General features: G+C 46.7%; 1 long non-coding RNA gene across 2 annotated transcripts; it reads left to right on the top strand.

Moving 5' to 3' along the window:
- Nucleotides 1-94: 94 nt before the first annotated feature.
- Nucleotides 95-12525, top strand: LOC135995637 (uncharacterized). 2 transcript variants are annotated; one of them, XR_010607145.1, is made up of 5 exons: nt 95-475; nt 1779-2173; nt 4271-4336; nt 5277-5609; nt 12135-12525. It is a non-coding gene; the product is annotated as an uncharacterized LOC135995637 (long non-coding RNA). The 2 variants fall into 2 exon arrangements; XR_010607144.1 differs by lacking the exon at nt 12135-12525 and having other exon boundaries at nt 5277-7160.
- Nucleotides 12526-16631: the final 4106 nt, after the last annotated feature.

Here is a 16631-nt window from a genome sequence, read left to right as displayed (position 1 = left end):
GCGGGGCGGGCCGGGCCCGGGGCGGGGCGGGCCGGGCCCGGGGCGGGGCGGGCCGGGCCCGGGGCGGGGCGGGTCCCCCGGCTGGGCGGGGAACGCGGGCTCGGCCGGGCCGCAGCCCGGAGCCGGGCGGCCGCGGTGTGGGCTGCGCTGCCGCCTGCGTGCGGCCCGGCGGGTCTGGTCTGGGTCGGAAGGGACCCCGAAGGGGCGCTCGGTGCCGCCCCCGCTGTGAGCGGGGACACCCGCCCCGCGGCCCCTGCGCTGCCCTCCCCGCCAAGGGGCGAGCGGGTGCGGGGCTGCCGGGGGCGCTCCTGCAAACACCCGCCGGGCTGTTCGTCCCCTGGAGGCGGCTGCGCCTCCGGAAAGGTCTGACCGAGCACAGCGCGGGGCGGCGAGCCGCGGAAACTCGGGCCTGGAGAGCGGCTGTTCTGCTCCTGAAGGGACAACCCCCGCTTGCGGTTTGTGTCTGGAAATAAAGGTCTGGCTCTGGCTGCATCCCTCGGGTCATCCCCTCCCTTGGCTCACAGGCCGCCTGTGCAGAAACGAGTAGCCCCGGTTCGAGTCCTGTTTGTAAAGTTACTGTTAGATGTATTTTATTTATATACTAACAGCTGTACATCTAATTGACTAATTGAATTCTGATTGAATAATCAATTCTGAAGTATTTTTCACCCAGATATATCTTCAATGCTCTGGTTTGGGGGGTTTTTGTGGTGGTTTTTTTTTTTTGTGCTGAAAAATTGCTTTAAAATGGTTTTAAATAGGTGTCTTGCTAGCTTGTGTTCTGCTGGCATGTGTATGTGTAACACCACCACCCCCTCCCAAAAAAATCCAGATCCACCTCACCCTGAAACTGAAGTCTAGTTCTGGACCCCTTGAATCCCTTTGAATGACGAGTCATTTTCTTGTGGGCAAAGTGGATCCAGACGTGTATCTTGTGTACTGAACTGGCCAGTACACACATTTCTTGTAAATCTCAGCTACCCAGGTCACATTCTCGGTCAGTGTTGGAATAAGAATTTCATGTAAGATGGATTGATATCTGCGTGCTGGTGGGATTTTATTTGGGAGATCACAGATGGCCTTCAGCTTGGAGGATCAAATTTAACCACAATTCTAAAACAGAAAATGAGAACTAGAAATATATATATATATATATTTTTTTTTCCCCCATTGACCAGCTTCAAGGTTTCTAAGTGAATTGGCCTCTGTGTTCCTTGTGCCTCTCTTGTCACAGCAAGGTCAGGACTACCCACATGTATAAGTTTAGGCATGTGTCAGAGACTTTGCAGGATTGGAGACAGGTTGATGAATAGCAAGGAGAGATTTTCCTTCTAAAAGAATAAACTTGTGGCTTTTATTCTTTTATTCATGTTCCTGTCTGTCTTTCAGTCCTGGAAGGTGTCCCACATCTCTTAATCCTGGACCAAGTGCTTTCCTGGAGAGGACGGCACGGCAGGCTGGCCCTCTGTCCCTGGGAGTGACCCTCAGAGCTGGTCTGGTTTTCTCGAGCAACTGCATTCTTCTGCAGAATTTAAGCCCTTCCATGATTTAATGTTGGTTCTGCAGAGCTTGTAATCAGGGGGGTGCCCGGGGCTGCGCTGGTGGGGTGTGCGGGTGTTGAGAGCTCGGCTGTGCCTGTGCTGCCCGCTGCAGCCATGGCTCCTCCGTTCACACACGAATGAAATCTGAGCACAGTCTCCGTTAATAGCTGTTCTCGAGCCATAAGAAAGTGGATGCTGAGACTGAGCTACTTAATCTGAAACTGCTTTTTCTTCCAGGGAAAATGCTGCATGAGATTAAAAGCCTGTCATCGAGGAACCAAAGTACTGTCTGGATGTTACCTCTACTTAGAGAAATTTTCACGGGAGTGAGGGGGAAAAAGACAATGTCTCTCAAGAAATCTAATTGCCTCTCAAGAGAAAATCTGAAGAAGATACTAATATTGTAACTAGAAGGGAGAAAACAGAACAAGTGAGAAAGACTGTGTCTGAGGAATGTCAGGCAGAAGCTGGAGAGGGGTGTGTGGTACCAGAAAGAGTGACCAGTCTGAAAGCAAGACTTAGAAGACCCTTCCAAAAGCAGTGGAGAGAAATCTATTGCGAATGAGCAGCTTGGCTTCGGTTTCAGAGTTTCTTGTTGCAGTGGAGCAATTGCCGAAATACTTCCTTCAAAGGTATGCCGAAGTATCTGTGTTTTAAAATAATTTAGCAAAGGCAAAGGGAGATGTGTAGCTTATTAGTAATTTAAATAATGAGTTGTGTGTTTTAGAAAAACAAATCGATTGAAGCTTTTTCTGTATTTTCTTAAAACCCCCCTTAACCTGCATTTACCTTAAACAAGTGGCAATACAAGGGCTGTTGTTATTTTCTGGGCACTGTTACCCTGAGTATTTTGGATGTGAGTGTTCATATCCCACTGAAAGAGGAAAAAATAACATTAGAAACCCTCAACCTGATACAATAGCTGTAAGTCATTTAAACCAGACGCAAAAGATGTTTCCATGATCCTATTTTTTAAGAACAAAAATACATGCTTTAGACAATTATGATTAATTGGAAGAAAACACACTACCTAATCTGAACATTACTTTAAAGAGGATTTAATATTTAAGCAAGCTGGGAAGGGGTTTTGTTGGCCAGAAATCCATCAGCACTTGAGTCTTTAAGGGAACCAATTTTTGTAACACTGAATGGATATTTTTAATTATAACACCATTTCCTCTAAGCAGGAGAAGATTATTCACTGTATGCTAGCACTCAGCTATTCACACCCACACAGACGTAGGCAATTACTGGTTGGCCTGTGGCCTCTGAAGACATGTATCTCCTTTTGTTCAGAGATTCTCCAGCTTCAGCAAGCGCCCAGATGTCACAGCAGAAATGTAGGGTCCTGAAAAGAAGTCAGGAAGTTACAAAGGATGAGTGGGCAAGTAAGAGGTGAAAGCCTGCATCCCATCTGTCCTAAATGAACTGCTCAGCTCCAGGCTGATGGCACAGGCCAGCTGCAGTTCAGGGTCTCGGGCACAAATCTTCTGCAGTAAGGTATTTATCCCTCGCAGGGAAATGAATGAGAGGAGGTCTCTGTTACTTAGTTCAGTAAAGGGAAAAGAAACTTCTCTTGAGATCTGTTTGCCTTTTCTGGAGGATGGACTTGAGCAGAAAGGCGAAGAGTGCACCAATAGGCTGAGGGGATGAGGGAATCGGTTCCACTTTGTTTAACTCAGTAACTGTTTTGTTGGGGGTTTGAAGCCTTGTTCCCAGCGGGCATGCCGTAATTCCTTTCCCTCTCTCTCTCTGGCCTGTTAATTGTGCCGATGTTGCTCCAGATTTACAGAAGGTGGAACATCCACCATTAAGGGGAGGTTCTCGCCTTAGGATGCCTGCAGCCTCTAGCTTGGCCTTGCCCTTGGTCCGTGAGAGCCACGGCTCCGACCGCAAACCTGAGTGAGCAGGGGATGCGGATATAGGACTTTTGCAGGGAGCACCCGAGCCGCTGGGCTGCTGGACAGGGTGAGACCCACGTCAGCCAATTCCTCTTTTAGCTCCAAGTGCTTTTTGATAGAGATGCAGGTCTCCTGGGAATTGTGGGAATGTGCTCCTGTGTCTGGAAAAGATGCCCGAGTTCCTGGCGTAAGAAGGGCACTGGGATTTAGAGGTCAGAGTTGAGGCAGGTATGGAAGATGGCAGTAGCTGTGATCTAGTAGAAAAATGTCTTTTTGTATATTCAAGCAGATTTTTTTTCTCCTCTGCTAATCCAGTGTGGAATATGAGTCAAAACCTGCTTGTCATCCTAGGACTGCAGGATTGTTTGGTTAGTTACCTCCCAGATATTTCTCATTCCAGTGTTTTTCTATTCCCTGTTGAAAACATGTCAAGCTGATTCAAAATGTTTAATGCAAATTATAATGAAAACCATATGTCTTATGTTAAGGGTGACTGTGCAAAAGCTTTCAGCTGAGTCAAGGTTAGCACGCGATTGCACACATGTGCGTGTGTGCTGTGCACGCGGCCGGCACAGGTCACTGCGCTGCACCAGCCAGCATCCCTCCTCCTTCTGCATTAGAACCAGATTTAGGAGATGCGTTGAAAGGGCCTCTGAAAGCCCTTTGTTAAATGTCTGCCACCAGTGTGATGGGAGGCCTGGGGTGTTTTCCTAGTTCATTATGGAGTTTGCTCCTTTTCTATGTATTGCGGTGTTATCCCTGCCAGAGATGATGTTTTCCAACTCCTAAAAGTACTTCTGACCAGCCTATCCATTTCCTTTCAAGCAGGCTGAAGAGTACTGCCAGCTATATGAAAAATCTCCTGAGGTGACACTACCTGCTTCCTTATAGAAGGTACTAGTCCACAGGTGGATTTACACATACATTTTATAAAATTGTCATGTGCAAATTGAGTATCATATTATACAACTATCTGTATTTTTTGAACATCCAGTCTCAGTGTTTCTAATGAGCCTGGTGTAGCAAAGTAGCATCCTTCAGACTCTGATTGAAAACCTTTTTGTTTGAAGAGGAAGATAAGTTGCCCAGACTGTTCCCTTCTGCTCCAGGAACATATGTTCCTCCTAACAAAGGTAATTTCAGGCTGAGAAGATAAAAGTGGCAGCAGCCATTTTTAAGGTATTGTTAGAACAGTTCAAACTGCATATACAAGCACAAAAAATAATTAGGTCAGCCTGCTTTCTGTATGAAGAATCTCCTTTAAGATATAAAAAGCAGGAAAAGAAAAACAAACAACTTGCAATGCTCTTTGTCTGTTCCAACGTCCGTTTGTGTCTGCTCTACAAATGAATTAAAAACAATTAAGAAAAACACAAACTGAGATGATAGTGATATGCAGGATCTACATGATGGCTCTCAGACAATCTCAGTAATTAGTCCATAGTGATTGTGTGTTTAGAGACACAGCATACACCAGTCATGCTTCATATTTATTTTGAGACCTGCAGTGCTTATAGTTTGCATTACTGCAATTCAGATTACTGCCAAAACTATAGTATTTAGATGAGATCGGACAACTGCTGAACATGATAAATTTTGATTATTTGATAACAAACCTTCTTCCAAAGAAGAGTAAGCAAGTTAGATGAGCAAAAATGAAGATAGTAGGTTGGTGCAAAAGTAATCGTGGCTTTTGCATTGTTGAAATTTGCCATTTGATATTGGAGTACATTCTTAAATAAATGTGGTTATGTTATGCATCATTTTAATGTGCTTTTCTCGCTTTATAGTTTTTTGCTACTGACTTATTACTTGCTCTTTATTTTATCTTTAGTTTAGACTATGGAAATTATGTTAGAAAAAAAGCAAATTCAAGTTCAAAATGGGTCGTAAAGCAGCAGAGTCAACTTGCAACATCAACAATGCATTTGGCCCAGAAACTGCTAACGAACATACAGTGCAGTGGTGGTGGTTCAAGAAGTTTCGCAAAGGAGATGGGAGCCTTGAAGGTGAGGAGCGTAGTGACCGACCATCGGAAGTTGACAACAACCAGTTGAGAGCAATCATCGAAGCTGATCCTCTTACAACTACACGAGAAGTTGCTTGTATCAGGAATAGTGTGGCCAGCAGGACTGGAGGAGTGATCGTGCCACTGTACTCGGTGCTGGTGAGGCCCCATCTTGAATACTGTGTTCAGTTTTGGGCCCCTCATCATAAGAAGGACGTTGAAATACTAGAGAGAGTTCAGAGGGGGCGATGAAGCTGGGGAAGGGGCTGGAGCACAAGTGTGATGGGAGTGGCTGAGGGACCTGGGGGGTTCACCTGGAGAACAGGAGCTGAGGGGAGACCTTCTGATCTCTGAACTGCCTGAAAGGAGCTTGGAGCCAGGGGGGGTCAGGCTCTGCTCCCTAGGAACAAGCGCCAGGACCAGAGGAAACGGCCTCAAGTTGTGCCACGGGAGGTTTAGATTGGATATTAGGAACAATTTCTTCCTGGAAAGGGTTGTCAGCATTGGAACAGGCTGCCCAGGGCAGTGGTGGAGTCACCGTCCCTGGAGGGGTTTAAAAGGTGTTTAGACGAGGTTCCAAGGGACATGGTTTAGTGCTGGAGTTGGGTTGTGGTTGGACTCGACGATGTCTCTTCCAACTGAAATGATTCTATGATTCTAACTCAACGTTGACCATTCTATGGTTTTCACCATTTGAAGAAAATGGGAAATGTGAAAAAACTCCATAAGTAGGTGCCTCATGAGCTGACCGAAAATTTTAAAAAATCGTCCTTTTGAAGTGTCCTCTTATTCTATGTGACAACAAACCATTTCTCAATCAGATTGTGATGTGCGACGAAAAGTGGATTGTATACGACAACCAGCAACAACCAGCTCAGTGGCTGGACCAAGAAGAACCTCTAATGCACTTCCCAAAGTCAAACTTGCACCAAAAAAATGTCGTGGTCACTGTTTGGTTGCTTGCTACAGACAATTCTAAGAAGAGCTTTTGTTTCATAGTTCTGTGGTATTTATATTTTTATGTTCAAGCCTTCTCTTTTGATGGCTGGATTTGCCTTTTTCCATATTTTTTTAAAACCAAGCCTTTCATTAAAGTTTAGAAGACCAACTTCCATGAGAGGATGCAGGCAGCAGCATAGTAGTGCAGGAAGGCAAACCAAGGGAGCAAGTGAGGAACACACCTCAAGAAGCTGTTGGGCCGTGCAGATAGCGGTTACTTTCAAGCACACAGTTGACAGTCATATTATTCAATAATGAGTGGGAAAAGAAAGGTAGATATGTATGAGGGAAACAGGAAGGAAGAAAGAAAAGGCTGAGCTTTGTTTACTTGAATACCAGTGGTGTTTGAACTATGTCTAAGCAAAAGAATAGCTGACAACAACAGCCGAAGCACCCACTATGCCAAAGGCAGAAAAGAGCAGTGGCTCAAACAAAGTCTGTTTTTACTGCATGCTGTGATCAGGCTGCTTGCTGGGAAGCATGAAAATAGTCTAAGAGCAAACCTCCATGGACAGGGATTTGTGCGCAGGCCTGGCCGGGGAAGGCTGAAACGTGGTTCTTTTGGCACTAGGCCAGGCTGCAGTCCTCTCGTTACCTAATGGCATCAGAGGTTCAGGGAATGCGGATGATCTGATCGCGTCACTGGGAACCGTGCTGTCCACAGAGAAACATGAAACTACCTGAGGTTTCCACGTAATTTAGACCGAGAGCCCCATAGTCAGTGAAAGAATGTTCAGTGGCTGATGACTTCAGGCCTTTCTTCCCAGCCACTCACAGTTATCTGTCTGTTTTAGTGTTTAAGCAACTTTGTGTGTAAAATAAGGCACATAATGTGTTCCATGATGAAGATAATCTCATGTGCTTTAAGTGTTTTGTTCCCCTCCAGCTATGGACCTTATGGTTGGAATAATGAATCCTTATCCTACAAGTCCAGAGCCAGCCCACCTGCTTCCCGTGAAAAGGACCCTTTGTCAACACTGTGCAAAAACCAGCTGAGTCCTGCTAACATCCATTAGAACTCCAGGGCTTCTTCAGCCAGCAGCAGCAACTCAGGGTCGTGCAAAGGAAGCAACAGCAGCCCAGTGATGAGGCGAGTCTTTATTTCAGCATCCTGGTGTTCAGCACGCTGACTCACCTTCTCTGTACTCTAGTGTGGCATCAGCTGTCTGGGTTGCTGAGCAGGTCATCTTGCCTTCTCAGCATAGGTGTGACTCCTTGTATTGGTGGCTCGACAGTCAACAGGGTGCTCCATCTTGTGTAAGAGCTTTATTGTTTCAGCACTGTGAACGTCAAGGTTACTTTTAGTCAGAGCCCTTTGTAGTTGGTTTTCCCTCCAAGGCAGGCTCCTTCATGTGCTTTCATACCATCAAGTCTCATGTGGATTTACCGGTTCTTTTGTAAAAGGGACCTTTCGCTTTGGAGAGAGTTGAGTGGGATAGTAGAGTCCACCAGGTTGAAAGCAAGCCAAGGCTGGAAACGCCAGGTGCCCTGTAAGGCCCGTCCTTCAGAACCACCAAAGGAGTGGATGAAGAAGAGAGCCATGAAATGGGAGCAGTTCCTATGATTCCAGTGGCTGTTTTACCTGGATAGAGGGAAACTTACTGCTATTATCTTGGATGGTGGGGAATCCCTGAAATGCAGTATGCCACTAGACAAGGTGCATGAGGTGTTCAAATCAAAATGGGAATCACCAGGAACATTCAAGGGCCTGAGTGCCTTCAGAACCATTGGACAAGCAAACAACTCATCATTTGAGGCCATGATCACAGTGAAAGAAATCTCTAAAAACATCAAAGAGATAAGCAAAAAAGCAGTGCAAGGACCAGACGGACTAAGTTTGAGGGATCTTATTAAAATAGATCAGCATTACACCCAGTTGATGGAATTATTCAATCTATGGATGGTATCTGGTATAATACCAGATGTTGTGAAAGAATGTTGGACTGTGTTAATATCTAAATAGGCCCTGCTGGAATGCCAAAATGACATCAACAATTGGTGGCTAATGCCAAAATGACATCAACAATTGGTGGCCAATTACCATCGGATCAACCACCTTGAGCTTGTTCTCAAGATTTTTAACAGTGAGAGTGACCAAGGCATGCCCCATCAGCTCGTGACAGAGAAGTTTTATGAGATCATCAGGATATGCTGAAAATTTGAAATCATTACAACTCTTAATGCAAAGGGTAAGAAGAGAGAAGCAACCCTTGAGGGTGTTCCTCATTGATCTAGCTAAAGCCTTAGACACCATGAGCCATTCTCATATTATGGCCCTTAAACAGTGTGGACCAACATATTGTTGCCCTGATTAAAAACACGTACCATGACAGCACTACTTGTATTGACTTGTATTGACTTGTATTGACTTGTATTGACTTGTATTGACTTGACTTGACTTGACTTGTATTGACTTGACTTGACTTGACTTGACTTGACTTGACTTGACTTGACTTGACTTGACTTGACTTGACTTGACTTGACTTGACTTGTATTGACAGTCGAATCCCACTGGAATTCGGATTGGTGTAAAAAACTGCAGTCCAGCGTCTCCAATATTATTTATCATTAGACCCTCTGCTATGGAAACTGGAGGAGCAAGGAGAAGGATTCCTACACTGTGCAAGAAATATATCAGTCATGGCCTTTGCATATGAGTAGGTATTGTTCATGGGAAGGAATGGAAAAAAAATTGAAATTTTAGGTCTTTTGTGATCTAACTTGCCTCAAAGTACAGGGAGAAAAGTGCCACAGTTTTTACATGCAGCCAACTAAAGATTAATATAAAATCAATGACTGTGATTTTTGGACAATTAATGACACCCTTTTGAATATGATTGAACCTGATGATTCAGAAAAGTACTTAGGGTTACATGTGCATCCGTGGTCAGGAATATCAAAACCAGAACTTTTGGAAAAAGTGAAAGGATGGATTTAAAAAATTGAAAAGTCAGCATTTAAGTCTCTTGTGAAATGTGACATCTTGAATGGATATGCTATTCTGTGACTGAACCAATTAGCTGATCAAGCCGAGGTAAAAATTACTTACCTAGAAAACCTTGACTTGACAATTTGAATGGCTGTCAAGGAATGGTTACATCTACCACCAAGTACCAGTGACCGCATCCTGTATTCCAGCACTAGGAATGGTGGACTGGATATAACTAGACTCTGGGGATTGATCCCTAGTGTGTAAGCCCAAAGACTGCATAGAATTGCAGTGTCTTCAGATGAAAAAATAAGAACTATTGTGAAGCATGAAGATACTGAGAAAGAATTTGAAAAATATTGGGTTGCAGTGAAAGAATATAAAATTCCATCTATATGGGACCCAAGAGTAGTTCTCATTATATCAGAGGAACCGGGCAGTGAAGAACCACTTTCGTAATGGGAGATACCCACTCCGAAAATCATTTTTCCAAGGCCTGGTAACTGGAGAAAACAAGAATTTGTCAACTGGACCAAGCTTCCCTCCCAGGGCCATGGGATTACGAATTTTGAGAGGGATAAAATCAGTAATAAATGGATTGAATTTTACAGAGGCATTCCCCACAGAAAGCTCATTACTGCATTACAATTAAGGGCAAATGTCCACCCAATGAGAGAATTTTTGGCAAAGGGTAGACAAGGAACTGAACTGAAATCATGCCAGCATTGCCAGGCACAAATTGAGACTTGTGCACATGTAATTGGATTTTGCCCTGCAGCTAAGGATGCTAGAATTAAAAACCATAATGAACAATGTGAAATTCTGATTGGCGAGGTTAAAAAGAAAGAATGGGTAGTATTTCAAGAAGTAAATAATGCCTGGTTTGACATACAATGAGCAACTGTTTCTTGTCGGGATGTGGAGAGACCCAATTCAGTTTATAAACCTTTTTCATAATTTAAAGAGTACGCTTCTTGGACAGAATTGCCCCAAAATCATCACTCTTCCATATCTTTTCTCCTTTTTTTCTGACGTAATGGGGAGGTGGCATAGGGGAATAGTTTCTTTTTTTATCCAAAGATGGCCAAGGAACAGGTCCCAGGTTGATGCAAAGGCACAAAGGAAGCCAGAATTTTTATGTGGTGTTGTGCTGGTTTAACTGAAAATGGGTTAATTTTCTTCATGCAGTTAGAAACCTTTCTTTTTCATAGCTAGCACAGTCATTATTTGGAGTTAGTCTGAGAACAAGAGATAACATCCAACACAGAGCTAATGTTCTGAATTGCTCTGGTCTGAGAGCCAAGGACACTCTGAGCTCTGCCCACAGGCCTGAGGCAGCGAGGAAGGGGATGGATGGACAGAGCTGGACGGACACCCAGACTGAGCAATAGGAGTATTCCAGCCCATTAGCGTCATGGTCATTATTTAAAGAGTCAGGGCCTTCCAGTTTGCTCTCTGGCTCTTCCGCTGTCTCTCTCGCTCTTGCTTGCTCTGGGGCGCAGCCGGGGGAGTTTCGGTTGGGACATTTAGTTCGACTTTTTGCTGTTTTGCAGAGGCCTCTGAGCCTTGCTGCCTTTCTCTTTTTTTCTCCTCTCTTTGGGATCAGCTGTTTCGGGGCCAGGGTGCTGCCTTCCTGGGACTGGCGGCTTAGTGTGGACAGAGTTCATGGGGAATTGCCTTGAATATCTTTTATATTTACTAGTAGTGTATTAGTATTTTGTTATTTTATTAAACTGTGTTTATCTCAATCCAAGTTTCTCCCTTCCCTGTTGATTCTCTCCCTTCTTTGGGGAGAGTGTGGGAGGAGGCGGTGAGTGAGCAGCTGTCGTGGTTGTATTGCCAGCTGGGGTTAAACCACGACAGGTGTGCACTGACACAGCACCGTTACCTGCATTTCCAGTCTCTGGAGTCCCAATTGTGCTGCAGGGCCTGGAGTTCTGAGTTACCTTCATCTGCCCTGCATGACAGCGTGTACAATGCAACTACCACAGTCAAAAAGTTGGTTTTGATTCTCTTCGCAGCCTGAAGCACCACATGGGTCAGGAGACAAGCCAGGATACCCAGTGAGGACTCACACTTTTCTGCACTTAAAGTTCAGGTGTTCTGGGGAATCTCAGGTGACATGGCATGCCAATTCCTGGGTACAAGGAGCTGGTCCAGTGCCTCGTCTCCATTTCTGTAATGGTGGCTTTGATGCCTGGCTGATGTGCAGACTGTACATGGATGCTGACAACTATTGAGCAACCTGCTCTGAAAGAATTAACAAGATGGGCTGCTCTTTTTGGAAGTGTGTTAGGATAGCAAAAAAGAAGGACGTGGTTTGGGGCGAATTAAAAGGGATGCAAAAGTTGTTGTCAGGGCTATTTGAGGGTACTTGTAAAGCAGCCCTGCACCTTATGTGAATTAATTCTGTGTTCAGGGAGAACCTGTAGCTTTTTCTGATTTGAAAACGTGAAGGCGAAGGAAAGACAGCACCATTCAGGCTGGAAGGAACCTTGGGAAGTGTCTTGACCAACCTCCTGCTCAAAGCAGGGTCAGTCCAGATTACTCAGGGCTTTATTCAAACACATCTTGGGCACTTTCTGGGACAGAGTGGGTGCACACTCCATGGGAAACAACTTGCGGTTCTTTACTATCCTCATGATGACCACCAGTGCTCTCCCCACGTCCAGCAATCCTGTCTTTTCATCACAGAAAGGAAAGAGGATGGACAAGTGCAATCTACCATGGGTAAACCCAGTCACCTTCTCTTTCAGAGAAATGCGGTCCAAGGGGACATGTTCTGGAGCTGAGCCTTTAGTCCTGCTGCTCATCCATTGGCCATTTTTGAAAAGTGCATGCAATATGTGAGTGCTGCCAGTGGTCAGGGAGTCCCCCAGTCTCCATGACCTTTCATAGAGGATGACGAGTGGCCTCACTGACATCGTCCTGCTGTCTCAGCTCCCTGGGTTGCTGCCCCTCCTGTCTCAGAGACTGGTAAGGATTGCATTAGTTCAAGTGACCTCTGACTTGATCCCCATCCACTACTGGTTATTCTCCTCCAGATTCCTGCCTCCAGTCACAGAGGCTTGGGAGGCCTTCCTGGTAAAAACAGAGGACAAGAACACACGGAGGATATCACCTCTATCCCTTAATAAATTCAGCAGTGGCCAGACAGTATCTTTGTTTCTCGTTTAATTCTTCCTGAAGTAGTAACAGCTCATTATGGTGCCCCTGAATTGTTTTACAGGTTTAGACTGGGTTTCAATGCAGACTGTTGCTGTGCTTGGAGGATGCTGTCCTCGAAGACCAGATTAATTAATTTGTGCCACCATGCCTTATCTGTTTATTCCACCCATGTCACAGCTCTGTCTCCAACACTAATGGCTTCAGCTCACCCCATCAGGTCCCTGGCTGAGGACATTGCCTCACATTTGGGCTGAACTACCCCAGCTGTGGCACCAGCCCAGCTCTGACCTGCCACAAGGAAACCTGGTACCAAGTGTCCAAGAGCCCATGTGTGCAAAGGCTTTGCTTCAGCATAGAGACATGACATGGTCAAAAGATTGCTGTCTTTCTAGCCCTAGGACTCCAAACCCTAATGCCTAAATTCATTCAACTGAAGATATCCCCTCCAGCTTAGAGAAGCCAGCTCCTTTGCTGTAACCTTCCTGGTGTCCTGTCTAATGATGGGACAAGAAAATATGATTCCTATGACCAAATGTGTTGCTAATTGGAAAAATGCCACTGCTGGAAAGAATTGTCTCTGCAGAGGTGAGAGAAGGAACATCACTGATTACTTCAGCCCATTTCACAGGACCTTCCCCTGGAGCCCCAGGGACAACTCAAGGGATCCCGGAGGGGACATTAAAATGTCTTGGGCCACTCCTGTGCTGCTGAGCTGGGCTGCGCTCCTGGCACAGAGGGAGCTCATGGCAAGCGGCAGCGCTGCAGAGAGACAGCTCTGCCCAGGAGCAGCTCCTCTGCAAAGCGCAGCAGGGCTGGGGGCTCTGCCTGCAGCACCGAGGGGAGAGGAGCTGGGCAGAGAGAGGGAAACGCAATCTGGGGTGGTGAGACAGCTGAGAGCTCACTGGAGGAGAAAGCTTCACAGTCCTTAACACAATAAGTCTCTGGCTGAACAGCAGTGCAGATGAGCATCCTGCAATTGTCTTACAGAGCTGAAACATCCCATGGTTGGTGTAGAGGAGAATGATGTGCTCCTCAGCAGGGATTCCTTGCATGGACAGGGCACGACAGCTGCCTTCTCCCAGCTGCAGGGATGTAATGCCAGGTGTGCAGACAGGGGTGCCCAGGGCTGTCCTGCAGAGCAGGGTCCCTGCACCCCAGGGGCCGTGCACTGCAGCAGGGACTCTGCTGCTGGCCAGGGTCAGCGCTCAGCCTGCCCAGGGAGCTCCCCATGGTGTTGTGAGAGGAGCTGTGGGTGGAAGGAGTGGCCCCAGGCAGGGCAGGACAGGGTCTTTCTGCTGTTGAGAGGAAACTGCTTGGGTGCGGACTGCTCACAGTTCCAGCTCACTCCTAGGACATTTGCACAGGGTCATTCTGAAGGATATTGAGGCAGCATTTATCTAACAGGGGAGAATTTTATGCTTTGAGTTTTACCATTCTTGGTTGGTTGGGTGGGCACTGGGAGTTGGGAATTTATTCCTCTGCTTCGGAGAAGGCACTAAGACCCCAGTTCTCCTTAGGACTTGTCTGAGCTGCTCCTGAGCCCCTGCACACACAGAGATGCCCCTGGGCAGTGCCCGGTGCCAGGAGGCGTCTGCCGGGCAGAGCTGAGCACACAGCGGGTGAGTTTGGCTCTATGAGCAGTGACAGGGAGGAGACCCAGGGACAGAGAAACAGCTCCCAGCAGAGACAGCTCCAGGCAGCAGACACATGGGCAGGGGGTGGGAGGGAGCTACTACCAGAAACGATGTGGGAGGGGGGATTCAGGACCCCCCCTGCAGCCCCATGCAGTGCACACACATTGGTCTCCTCTCCTCCCCAGCAGAGCCCCTGCCCCAAGGCCATGGGGTCCAGGCCATGAGTCACCACCTCGGCAGCTGGACCTCCTGGAATGTGGTACACAAAAAAAGGTGTTGAAAGCACTTGCCCTACAGTGACATCATGTGAGTGGCAGCAGCACAGCCAGGTAAGGAGAAGGTTTCACATCATGCCCATCTGCCTTTCTATCCTTGCTTTATTTTTTTGGAGCACTGCAGTGTTCTTCCCTGTTTCTTCACCTGTCCACGGTGCTCTTAGTCTCTGGGGTTGGGGTGGGGATGTGAGTAAATTTTTGTTCTGATCCTGACTCCAGGGGTCCTGCCCCAGAGGTATCTTCATGGGAACTAGATGCCCAAGCTGCATTTTAAGCAGTGATGAACCATGTCATTCAGTTGGTAGTAATGGAGAATGAGCTGACACATCCTTCATTCAGGGAGGGGGTTTTCTATGAGAAATGGCATGTTTTTTTCCTCAAAGAAGTCTCACCAAAACTGTCATTGTTTTCTCCTCCTGTGACAGGTCCTCATGCGCAGAGGCAGCAAATGTCCAAGAGCAGCTCCATCAGGCAGTTCCTCCTCCTGGCGTTCACAGACACACGGGAGCTGCAGCTCTTGCACTTCTGGCTCTTCCTGGGCATCTCCCTGGCTGCCCTCCTGGGCAACGGCCTCATCATCGCCACCATAGCCTGTGACCAGCACCTCTACACCCCCATGTACTTCTTCCTCCTCAACCTCTCCCTCCTCGACCTGGGCTCCATCTCCATCACTGTCCCCAAATCCATGGTCAGTTCCCTTTCAGACACCAGGACAATTTCCTACTCAGGATGTTCTGCCCGTGTTTGGTTTTTTTTTCTGTTCATTTTTGATGTCAGTACAATTTTTCATTTTCACAGTCATGTCCTATGACCGCTACATTGCCATCTGCAAACCCCTGCACTACGGGACCCTCCTGGGCAGCAGAGCTTGTGTCCACATGGCAGCAGCTGCCTGGTCCAGTGGGTTTCTCACTGCTCTGCTGCACACGACAAATACATTTTCACTACCACTCTGCAAGGGCAATGCTCTGGACCAGTTCTCCTGTGAAATCCTCCAGATCTTCAAGCTCTCCTGCTCACACTCCTCCCTCAGGGAATTTGAGCTCGTCATGTTTAATGCTTTTGTATTTTGGTGGTGTTTTGTTTTTATTGTGCTGTCCTATGTGCAGATCTTCAGGACTGTGCTGAGGATCCCCTCTGAGCAGGGACGGCACAAAGCCTTTTCCACGTGCCTCCCTCACCTGGCCGTGGTCTCCCTGTTTATTGGCACTGGCACGTTTGCCTATGTGAAGCCTCCCTCCATCTCTTCCCCATCACTGGACTGGGTGGTGGCAGTTCTGTACTCCGTGGTGCCTCCAGCGGTGATCCCCCCTCATCTACAGCATGAGGAACCAGGAGCTGAAGGCGTGCATTAGGAAAGTTATTGAAGAGATGGTTCTCAATAGTGGTAAATTTTGCATCACTCTTTGCAGGCTTGTCCTTTGTTTGCTGTTTTATAATTTTTGTTATCATTATCTGCATTGTTACAAGTTTTTATTAGTTTCCTACATAAATGTTTTAATCCCTCTTACTTCTCTCAAGGAATGAACCTGCTCTGTCTAATCTGGATCTGATATAAAAGTATGCCTTTCACTGGGATAGATCTGACACTCTCATAGCATCTCTGAAATAAAATGGGATCACCCCAGTGCACTGACTGATGTTTGGGCTCTTCTTCCAAAGCTGATGTCAACAACAAGCCCCAGGAATTTCACCCCCAAAGGGCCTACTTTTCCTTTGGATTGGAAGAGAAAAGCTCATGGTCCCATTGGTAGTTGTTAGAGACCAAGGGGGTTGGATTTTGGACTCACCCATTGGTGTGTGGTGACCATGGAGATGGTGAACAGTCAGTGAGGTACGTACCCAGGGCTTTCTCAGATATGACAGTGCAGAAGAAATTCTCCAGGAAGGTAATCTGGAGCTTCCTGGAGAGCCTTGGTGTTCTATGGGGACAACATGTGCCTTGGAGGAAAGCAGTGACTGAAGCCCCACTAAGTGAGAGATCACCCAAGTTGGAGTCACGCAAACAAAAAGTTCTAAATACCAGTATGTGCAAGGAAAAATAGATGGATATCCCCAACCATACTCAGACCAACAGAGAACAGCACCTTTGCAGCCACCACACCAACAAGAGAATACAGACAACCATGGACAACACAACTGTCCCCATCCGGTTCCTTTCTCAGGCTGATCTGGT

Source organism: Caloenas nicobarica, chromosome 17 (genome assembly GCF_036013445.1).
Source record: "Caloenas nicobarica isolate bCalNic1 chromosome 17, bCalNic1.hap1, whole genome shotgun sequence".
Lineage (NCBI taxonomy): Eukaryota > Metazoa > Chordata > Aves > Columbiformes > Columbidae > Caloenas > Caloenas nicobarica.
The sequence above is the reverse complement of the archived record's forward strand: the minus strand, read 5'-3'. Positions and strand labels throughout refer to the sequence as shown.